Raw genomic sequence first — 11,998 nt, 5'->3', positions numbered from 1 at the left:
CCTTATTAGGAAATTCGGGGCATTACATTCAAACTTTTAGAAAGAAAAAACCAGAGCCTTTCTTGTCCAGTTCTTGCATGTTCTCCAAGCCGAGAAGACAAAGCAACGTTGGACTTTTTTACTCAGTGAGATCGCACTTGCGACCGCTCATTCAATCATCCATTTCTCTGTTTCCACCGATCACATTGTGTAAGTTTTCGGTTCATGGCTTCTTTGCGTTATATATACATTTTTTTTCCTTCATTTATGTTTATGCTTCTGTTACACCATGGGCACTAGGATTTATTTTTGACCCATTCATTAGTTTAATGCACTAGGATTAGGGTGCTTCGACTGATAGACATTAGGTTCAAACCCAGTTTTTGCGAAAAAGGGTCCAAATATGGTTCCTTTTTTCGGGATTTCAAATTTTAGAGACCATATATTGCACACCAAGATATCGGGTACAAAATCAGGGTTTTTTAAGGAATGAACGATTCCCAAAAATATCACATTTTTAATAACCGCCACCCTTTTTCCCTAATATTTCGGGATTTCCCATAACTCATCCACCTTCCCTCCTTTCGGTAGAATACACGCTCTGAGATTGGCTTCATCCTTTGGATCGAGCCTGCCTTATAGCCTCGATCATTCGAGCTTAGGTACTATTTGTCTCTTTATTTCTTGTTCGCTTGGCCCTCACCCTTTTGCTTTCTTGTTAGATGCCGCAGAATTAAGGAAAATGGTGGGGGTCAAAGCTCGTGATTCCTTACTCACCAGTAGTTTTGAGCCTGGAATCTCCCTTTACTCGGAACCAACGCTTAATTCGGGAGCACGAACTGAGGCGTGAGCAAGAGGACACTCGAGACAACTTCCAACGTCAGATAGACGAGGTCGAAGAAGGGAAGAGGAAAATATTAAGGGTTGCCCTCTATCCGAATATAGACACCGAGCTCAGATCGATTCCTCTCGATCTTACACAAAAAAAGTGACAATCACCTTCAAGCCGGGCGCTCTTCAATTTTCGCTGATGGGGGAACCTTCTACCTCGCAGCCGAGGAGAGAATTCTTCGAGGTCGAGCATTACTGGAGCTTCGTTACGTCGTTAGGTCAGATAGCTGATATTCTGGCCTTTCACGGCATAGGACTATCGGGCTCACTGAGGTGTCGAGCTCCGACCTCCCACGAACGGAGTTGCTACGCTCCAGGAGATGGAAATCCTGACAGGAAGCTGAGATATGCAGCTTGGAGCCAGGAGCATATGAAGGCAGGGGCGATACTGCCCTTGAAGTCTTTTTTCAAGGACTTCATAGATTTTGTTGGGTTGGCTCCCTTTCAGCTCAACACCAATTCCTACAGGGTTTTGTCTACCCTGAGGTCGATGTACCATGAGCTAAAGTGGAAAGGACCTTCGCCAGAAGAGATCTTATATCTCTTTTGCTTGAAAAGAAATCCCTCTCGAGCTATGGGAGGAGATGGCTTCTACTATCTCTCGAGCTATCCCAAGGAGAAGAAGATGTTTGAAGATCTTCCTAACCACCCTCATGATTTCAAGAAGGCCTTCTTCTGGACAGATGGCCTAGCCCTGTCTCGATTCTACTCTTTCAGACAGATTCGTAAGTATCTCAACTTCTTTCTTTTTTGTGCTCGAATTTTTCTTAGGCTCATATTTAGTTGAAATGTGTTTTATCTTCCAGCCAACTACCATCGCCCTACCCCCACCAAGGAGATGAGGGAGCACAGAGAAACTCTGCTCCAACTTCCCTATGGTATGAGATCCTTCTCCTACCTCCTACATGAAGGCAAGCTCCGGGCATGTGGGCTCTTAGGGGAGGATTAGTCTACATCTGACTAGTCCAACAAGAAGTACGACCGGTGGGAGCTCGTGCCTCAGCCGACCGACAACCTCCCCCAAGGAGAGATGTGAGGCCTCCATCTCCGGCTCAAAGTCGAAGGAGTCCACAATCGGGGAATGAGGCCAATGACGAGGCCTCGAGCTCGGGCTCGGATGATCAAGGTACAGTGATCCTTAGCTCGGACTTGTGGTCTCCCTCACTACTAAAACATAAGCCAGGTAGATTAGTATTGTGTAAGGATGATATGAACCATTTTTATGTATGGTCTTGGGTATATGAGAGGGCATAAAGGTTCGATAGCTGGCTCAGGAAATACGACACCATGTATAGCCTGAACGAGGTATGGAACGGAATAGTCGTCCAATACGGGACTAACGACTATAGGGACCTTTCGAGGTTGACATCCACCTACAGGGAAGGCACTCCCCCCGCCTCTTCTGAAGATGGGGGAATTTTGTGGTCGCCGAGCACAAGCTCGGGGGAGAGTTCCAGTTAGGTTTATCTCCACTTGTCTTTTTATCCCTTGTCTGTCCGTATCATGTTAAATTATTTTATTTTTGGGATAACTCATTATGTGGTGTAAATGTGTAGGCGAGATGGACTCCGATCTTGACAACATCCTAGAGAGTTGCGGGGCCAAGAGAAGTAAGCGCCCGAGGGGCTCGCAGAAGTCCGAGTGATCCGCCAAGGTCCTCAAGAAGATTGAGAAAACTCCTCCTCCACCAGCTCCAGCTGCTATAAGCCCGGCTGTGGAACCGACTCCTCAGGTCGAAGCGTCCACTATGGTCGAGCTCCAACCCCCTCCAATCATGGTTCACTCAACACTCGACCCACCTCCGAAAAAACCTTCAGCTTCCACAACACACAAGTTGTCAGTTTCCACTCACGTCGATGAGTATGTAATTGGCAATGTTGCTGGATCCCAAGGGGCTACACTTGGCTAGGACATTCTGTCTCGAGTGGGCCAGAGCTTTAGTGGCTTTGACGCCACTCATTGGTAGTTTTTGAACAATGCTCGAGACTGCAATACGCTTTATGAGAAGAGTATCGAGCTCACTGCTGCAGTAACTTCCCTCATCTTTCGGTATTAGCCGTATTTACACTTGGTCAGTATGCTACTTTGATTTCTTTGTATGCCAGACTCTTGCTGTCTTTGCCCAGCTCAATTATAAGCTAAACAACGAGGTCCACTCGAGCATGTCAATTACTCAGAAGGTGAAGGATCTTCAGCTCAAACTGAGTGACAAGCTCAAGGCAACAAAAGCAAAGGTGGAGGCTGGAGCTGAGGAGCTAAAGGCCAAGTCTTCCGAGCTTGAAAAGCTGAATGCCTGGCTCACGGAGATTGAAAAGGAAAATGCTCGGGTCAAGGAGAGCAATGCCAAGCTTAAAGAAGAGAAGGCCATCACTTTCGATATCATGGAGGCCAAAAAGACTCGTCTTCTTGAAGAGTTTAAGGAGAAGAAGGACCGGGCAGTCGACATGGCCATGTACAGAATCTAGGCCAACAACGTCGACCTCGACACCAGCTTCTTAGGCCCTCTTGAAGCGAAGCTCGTGGCCCAATGGCAGGCTCGACTGGATGATGAGGAGATTGCTCGAGATTAGGCAGAGGGAGCCGGGGAGGATGCTGACGCTGAGAAGGCCAAGGAAGATGTTGAGAAGGCCAAGGAGAATGCTTCTCCTTCTTAATACTTGCCTCGGGGCTGCATCCCTCAGAATTTTTTGTAATAGCCTTTTATGTTTGATTTATTATTTATGCACATAGGGCCAAGACAATTCTACAGCTCGTAAAAGAGCTGCCTTTATATGATATTTGAGATACCATTTTTTGTTTTTATTTTAATATATATGCTTTACATTTCTTGGGCTGAAATATTTTGCACAATTTATATTAAAATGTCATTTATGCTTGTTTATTCATACAAACATAGTTTGGATTTAAGCTCGAGGTTCAGTGCATTCATGCACAGTTTGCTCGAATTATCCGCTTCCGATCTCGTTATTTGTCAAGGTCGGATATTACTTTTACCATGCACCCGAAAGTGCTTATATGGCTTGTAATGCAAACAGTTTAGTTATATCTTACTTTTTTAGTTACTTTTTCTCGTCCTCGGTTAGATCCCCGAGGTTATGAGGTCGAAACTATTATTTTGCAAGATACTCTAGCCTCGATCTCGACTTAACACGAAGTGGGTTATGTTCCAACTTACTGTCGATTAGTTTTAGCTGGTTTGTTCCAAACGTATGAAGGTCGTGTTAGGTTTGTAATCCATACACTTATATTTTTATCTCTTGATAATTTGATTATGTTCAAACTTTCTTATCTCGTGCATTTGGTTATATCCAAACACTTGTATGTTTTCGATAGTTTGGTTATATCCAAACTATCTTAGCTTGCGCATTTGGTTATGTCCAAACGCTTGTATGTTAGGCCAAAAGGAGCATTTTTTATTGGTGATATTATTTTCCAACAATGAGGTAAAAATGACATTATTTTCAAGTCCTTATTTTTTCCAAACTTTGACACTTAATAACTTTCAATCTGTTCCTTATTTTCGTACCAAATTTTATAGTAGAATACTAGGTTATGCCAATAATATTTCTACCAAATTTTAGAAAAAACCAGGTTTATTTTCCCTATACAGTGGCTGTCCAAACTTGGTCCCGAAATTAAGAATACGAAAAAACAGTTTTTTACCTAAACTTTGAAATAGCATAACTCACTCATTTTTAAACATTTTTGAGTGTTTCAAAATCTCAATTTTATGTACTCAATCTTAAAAACATCACAGTACAATTAAATTTTATAAAATAAATATACAGTGGATGCTTGACCCCTTGGAAGTCACAGCTCAAAACATGTATTTTGTTTTAAGGTTTCTAACAAAACCCTTGAGGGTTTTGGTCCCTATTTTCAAAAATCAACACACAAGCATCATAAAAATTATAAAACAACTACCATAACCTTATTACATCACCAATAAGAAACTTTAAGCATTAAATATACAAAATAATGCTTAAAACTAAAAACCATACAATGACTTATTACCTCTTTGTTGTTCTTACTTAAGGTTTGGATCTTCCTATTAGCTTTGGCTCCTTCAAAACCCTTTCAAAACCTTAAAAAACTCCCCCCAACAACATAGATAATTAACTATTTGAAAATCTATGGTTAAAACTTTACAAAAGTCCAGTTTATTGAAACTTTATCTTAGGGAAAACCCTTCCTAGATCAAAGCTTAAATGCTTCCAAACCTCCTTAGTGTTCTTGAGGTTGAAGATGGAGAGAAAACTTGAGAGAGTTTTCAAAAAGATGATAGTGAAAGTGAGAAAGAGTGGGGTCAGTTGAGGAAGGTTAGAAGAGCATATCAACTTATGAAAATATCTAAACACTTGAGTGTTTTTTTTTACCATCCACTCGATACCTTAAGCCTTATATTTAAATTGGGATTAAACTAAAAAAACTGTAATATCTGTTTTCTCAAAAATGTCATTTTGTAATTTTGACACCGAGAGTATTTTGTCATTTTACATATTTATGGGTTTAGATATGTATAGATTACAATGATAACAAAGATTCTCGATTTCTTATGTTTGAGAACCTGGAATGAGGTTTAAATCTCAGCATGTGCATGATGCCTAATAAATAATTAATTAAGTGGGTTAATTTAATTATTTATTTATGTTGTGAATGTTATTATTATGAGCATAATAATATTAATAACATGATATGAATTCATTTTATTTTATTATACAGTTTATTGCATTATTATTTAAATAGATTAAATAATAGTTATTGCATGTAATTATGAAATGACCATAATGTCCCTATGTTTGAATTTAGTTGAGGGGAATTTAAATGACACTAGAATATGTTGTCAAATGCATTTAGCTGATTAAATTTGAAATTTAAATTAGTTATAATAAGATCATCATTTCTTTTATTTAATTTTAAAAGAAATTCATTAACCATAGGCTTAGAATCGGTCAACAACAACCAAGTGGTTAAGCCTTCGTATCTTTTTGTTTAAGCACGATTTAGAGGGCCTCTCAACAGTTCAAAATTATGGGAAGAGAGGGAGAGTTGCACTAGTGGAAGAAAATAGACGTTCTTGAATTTTCTAAAAGGAGAAAGGGAGATTTCGGGTTTGAGAGCTCTAGGAAATATCTGGATGGTTCTGAGTGTTTGAAATATCTTTCTTATGATCTAAGGAATGTTTTTGACGTGATAAAAGGGACTAGAAAAGTCATTTTCAAAAATCACAAATTTTCACCATTAAAGTGGGTGTTCTTGAATAATTTCAGATCTAAGAGAACATGAGAGGTTCCAGGTTTGTTTGAAGTGTTTAGAAAGCTTAGAGGGACCCTAAGAAGTGTTTTTGATGTGAAGAAACGAATCAAAAAGCTCGAAAATAGAATTTTGTATTTTGACCACCATTTTTGGCGGTACACCGGTGATGGGGAAGACAAGCACGATCTGGCCATCATGGGTCGGTTTTCTTGAGTTTCAAGGGTTATGTGAGGTTCTGGGATATTTGGGAACAAATTACAACCGGTTTGGAGTGTCAAAAACAAGTGGAAAGAGGAGTTAGAATCTCGCTGGCGACGGAGAAGAAGAAGATTCCGGCGAGGCTCTGGCGAACCCGATCTGGATATTTATGGAGGTTTTTTCTTTGTTTTTTGAATCCTAAAAATTAGTACATTAATTTTAGAGCACTTTCCAACTGGTTTGATATTTTTCTGATTTTTCTTTGAATTACTATGATTTATTTAAGTTTAAATAGAGATTAGTTATGAAAAATATTTTTATTGTTCAGAAAAATATGAGTTTATGTTTGAATGATCTCTGTATGATTTAGAATTGTTTTGTATATTTAGATTTAAGTTTTGATCGTATTTGATAATTTTCTTCAATTATTTGCTTTTAAATATGTGATTTAAGAAAATAAATATAGAAAAATTATTTAAAGTATTCTAAAAATTATGAGAATTTTTGTATATGTTTAAAATGAGATTCTAAGGCTCTCTGTAACTTATTTCTAATTTTTATCATTTATGTAATTTTCATGATTTATTTGTCTTATTCTATATTTAAATATGAAAAATATTAATGTGTTTTGAGCCCTAGGTAATTTGTGTGTGTTACTGTAGGGTAAAGAAACCAGTTTGTACAGTTAGATTTTATTTTTAAATCGTTTATCTATTTTTCTTGAATTAATTGGTTTTTCTATTAAATCAATTAAGAAAAATAGTTAGTTTGCCCAGAATATTCTAAAATAATTTTTAGAAGTTAATTTTAGCTTTTTGAACAGTTATGTATGATTAGTTTGAATTTTGGGCTGGCTGTATAATTATTTTGAATTATTTAAATTATTTGGAAAATTGAGGAAAAATAATTTATAAATGTTAAAAATTATTTTTCTAGTCTTATATGAGCCTTTGTTGATTATTTAGGGGGTGTTTGGTATGAGGTTTGGGTTTGGGGGAGTAAAGTTAGAGGGGGTTATATTAAAAGAATGTGGAACTCAAGTGTTTAAAGAGGTTAAGATTACCCTCAAATCAAGCTAAAAAATGAGACCCACTTGGAAACACAAACCCCCAAGCCATTAAAAATAAAATTTACCAAACATGGGTTAGATTTGACATTCCCATTCCCACCAAACCAAACCCCCATACCAAACACCCCCTTAGGGTTTTGGAAAAGTTTATTGAATTTTGTTGTCATATGATAATTTTTAGAAAATTATTGAGTCTTTAATGTAATTATGATATTAAAGGGTATTTTGGTAATTTTCACATAAAAAGTATTTATACGAATTCATGCGATACGTTAGAAATATCCTTGTTTGTGCATGTGACATGATGGTTTGAACCTTTGTGGAAAATAGTTTTAATTTATGTGTCATGCATGTTAAAATTGCATAGTTAAATTATTTCGATAATTAGGGTTTCGAAATAAAACCCTAACGCCTATTTTTATTTTTTCCTGAATTGTCGCCGTGTAATTGGACGTCTAGGAGCCAGTAGTCGTCGATGTGACACAGCAAGTGGTTCAGGACACGTCAGTGGAAAATTCACTGCTTAAGGTAAGAAGAGTGGACATCTGTGCACAGGGTGTACGTTATGCGTACAACCTTGTTTTCTTATTTGTTTAATTATGTAATTATTTTGTGACCTGAATTGTTGCATTAGATTGGCTAGCATGAGGATAGTGCTAGGGATTTTAGTTAGTAGACATGCTTAGATGATAGAGTACGTGTGCTACTAGAATCTAGCTGCTTGTGTGGGTATAGCACTTGCAGGAATTATCTTGGGTGTGTATAACTCGGGATAATAGGATGCCACCACGGAACTGTCGAGTGTGAGTATAGTGCAGGTAGGGCAACGATGTCTCGAGGGAATGACCGAGTGTGAGTACAGCGTAGGCTAGACTAGGTGCCACCGTGGGAATGTTGAGTGCGAGTACAACGCAGGCAAGGCGGATTACATTTCATGTTCGATCAACATGACTTGTTAGTATTTATGTGTGTGAGTGTAACACACATTATGTTAGTGTGATATGGTGCTTATGTATCGCACGATGATTATTATGTTTATGATGTTTATTTTTTTTGTTTTCTAGTTTGGGGAGTTATGTCCTACATAGCTCTTCTTACTGGGCGTTAGCTCATGGGTACTTTGTGTGCAGGTAAAGGCAAAGCAAAGCAGTGAGTGGTGCGGGCTCGAGGCATGGACAAGACATGTTAGAGGCTGGGCTCCAGTTATTTTATGTTTTTTTTAGAAATGAATGTCATGTTTTAAATTTTCAGACTTTAACGGTTATTTTCTTTATGTTGTTGTCATTAAACGTAGAGTCCAACATTTTTATTTTTAAATAATGAGATCTCATTGTTTGTTTAAATTTTAAGTAAATATTTTCTTTTAGTGTCGTAAAGTATTTACTTTACTATTTATTATTTTAAACGGACTCCCTAAGTAATGTTTCAGAAAATTGGGGCGTTACAAAAACATTTGGTCAAACCCATTAAATCCTTCAGATGGTCGGCCACCACATATATTATATATGTGATCATATTTTTTTTTACTTTTATTTTTATAAAGGTGAATTAATATTTCCTAAGAAGAAAAATCCAAATTGACTTTCTATAACCTTTTTTCACTCTAATTAAGTTTTAAAAAAAAAACTTAACACATAATAATTAAATTAAATGTCTCTCACATTTAATTTAATTAATCACACAATAAAATTTAACCTAAGGTCCATTCATGAAATAAAATTCCCCATTTCGGTAAAATTAAGCAGTTAACACAAAATGCCCTAAAATTTCCATTTTCTCTTAGGTTTATTATTTTTTACCAAACTTTAATTTTTATGAATGTATTTTATGCCCAAAATATATTTGCCATTGTTTTTCATTTTATTTTCTGAGATTTTTACCTGATCAAGGTTTTCGTGTCGGTCCAAAATCGAAAGCCTTATCTTGACTTTTAAATCACAAAATTCATAATTCGGCTAGAAATAACTCATGAAAATAAATTCCAAACAAATATAATATTATTTAAAACAATATTCTTAACTCGGGGAAAAATCCCAACCCGAGTCATTTAAAGGTACCTGAAACACAGGATGTTACAAGTCTTATCACTCACCTTCGCATTGAGGAAGCTCATAAGCAAGACCAGAAAGAGGAAGTGCTTGTTGTGTCTAGCAACAACAACGATAACAAAAATTCCACTGCTGTTCTAAAACCCAATGGGAAAAACTTTAGGACTCAGAATCAAAAGCAGAGCCTAAACTGCAACAATCGACCTCAGAACAATAATCAGAATCGGAACCATCAAAGGAACCAAAATAGATAGCAGTAGTAACCCCCTAATAATAATAATAATAATAATAATAATAATAATAATAATAATGAACATGCACCAATTATGTGTTTTGTTTGCAACAGACCAAGTCATATAGCACGCAAGTGCAGGAACAGGCCAAGCTCTGCACTGCAGGCTAACCAGATAACTGAAGAGCCTTTCACGACTATTATATCTAAGATCAACCTTGTTGGTGGATCAGAAGGGTGGTGGGTAGACACTGACGCTTCTCTCCATGTTTGCTATGATCGGACTATGTTTAAGACATATAGTGTTGCTACTGAGGATAAGAAAGTGTTGCTGGGAGATTCACACACTACGATTGTTGCTGGTATTGGAGATGTGGAACTAAAGTTTGTTATATTAGTTTATAATATAATGTAATATTATATTATATTATAATATAATATTTTAGATTAAATAAATGTGACAAAGAGTGTCACATATTGTAACATATAATAGAGAGTTACAATATTTAGATATATGAGAAATATCCAAATATGTAACATATTTGGTGTTACAAATTCAGCTACAAATTTGTAACTTCCAAATTTTATCATTTATTGTGTAAATTTGTTGTTACACTATATTGAGATGAATTTCATAAAAGCCATATGTGAAATGGTTGTTAGAGATATGATTTAAACCCCAATAATGTGTTTTGGGGGTTACAAAATCATTTAGGAAGGTTTGGAACCGTTTGGAAAAACAGCACATTTTCAAGTGCTGAAATTGGTCAGTGGTCATGGCCTGTGGGACACATAGCAGTGGCCGCGGCCATTGATGTCCCTGGCCGCGACCAAAAGTGTATTTCTGATCAATTTTTCAGTTTTTTCAATATTTGTTGAACGGCTCAAAAAACCCAAATAACTCTCAAATCTTATTTTTAAATCCATAATAATCCAATTAATCATTGGTAACAGCCATGGGGGTTGGTGGAATTTTGAAATTTAAAGGGTATCTCTAAACTCTATAAATAGGAGCCTATTGCTCAATTGAAAGACACAACTTTTCTATCCATTAGAGCAGTTGGCTAGAAACACCTTGAGGCTTGATAATTCCAGAAAGCATTTCCTATAATCTGTGAGAGATCCCTTAGTGCTTAAGTTAGGGGGAAATAAGCTTTTGGGCAAAGGTTTCAAACCTTGTTCAAGTTGGTGATCCCCAACACTCTTTAGTTTGGTAGTGTGAGTGAGAGTTGTTTATCTTTTGTTTCTTGTTCCTTTCTTTCATTCTATTGCTTTTCATCTTTATATTCTTCTTCTCTATTTACTTGTATTTCTTGTTTAAGAGTTGTAATCTTTTCTTTTCTTTTGTTTCAAACACTTTACTTTATTTGTAATCTTTTGCTTAGAGTTGTATTTCACTATTCTCTTCTTCTTCTTCTTTTGTTCATTTGTATTTTCAGTTATAGAGTTGTAACACTTTATTTAATCAATCCTTGTCTATTGTAATATTTTTGCATAGAGTTGTAATTTTCTTACCATTTCCATTGAGACAAATACATTTTTTCCTAACATTCAAAAGCTTATCCCTTGTTTGTTTCAATGGAAGGTGAGACCATCAAGATTATGAATCAAGACCTAGTGAGGTTGGATAGGTTTGATGGATCCTATTGAACTAGGTGGTAAGACAAGGTAAGTGTAATTGTATACACTATTTTATATAATAGTTATGAAATTTTATTTCATGTATTAGCATGTTTTCAAATGTTGATTTATGAATAATTGTGTAGATGTTAACATGTTAATACAATATGAGATACATTGTAACATAGTTGACAAATCTATTTGTGAAAGTTAATGTGTAATTCTTAGAAGTGAACTTTTGACAAGCTCTACATATTGTAGGAATTGTTAATCTTATGTGAGATAGTAGTACATACATTTGACATGAAATTATGTTTCGAGAATTTATAAAGCATGATAATTAGGTAGTTTGACATGCCTATATATTGATTTTATGAATCAATATTATATATCAATATGTGGATATGTGAATTATTGTATGATATTTGTGATATACTTACAATATAATAATGAGATTCAAAATGCATGCTAATATGATGGATATATGTTGACAAATTATGTGAAATTTCTTTGAGACATAATTATGTTAATATATATAAAACTATTTTGATATATACATGAGAATTATCATGATTATTATGGTGTGCCATATAATATGATTATTAAGGTGATAATAATATAAATATATTTTATCCCATATTATTGCAATGTGATGAGTTACCATTTATTTGGTAAATAAAGAGAATTATTTGAGAAATTAAATTT

This window comes from Humulus lupulus, chromosome 1, assembly GCF_963169125.1.
Source record: "Humulus lupulus chromosome 1, drHumLupu1.1, whole genome shotgun sequence".
NCBI lineage: Eukaryota > Viridiplantae > Streptophyta > Magnoliopsida > Rosales > Cannabaceae > Humulus > Humulus lupulus.
The sequence above is the reverse complement of the archived record's forward strand: the minus strand, read 5'-3'. Positions refer to the sequence as shown.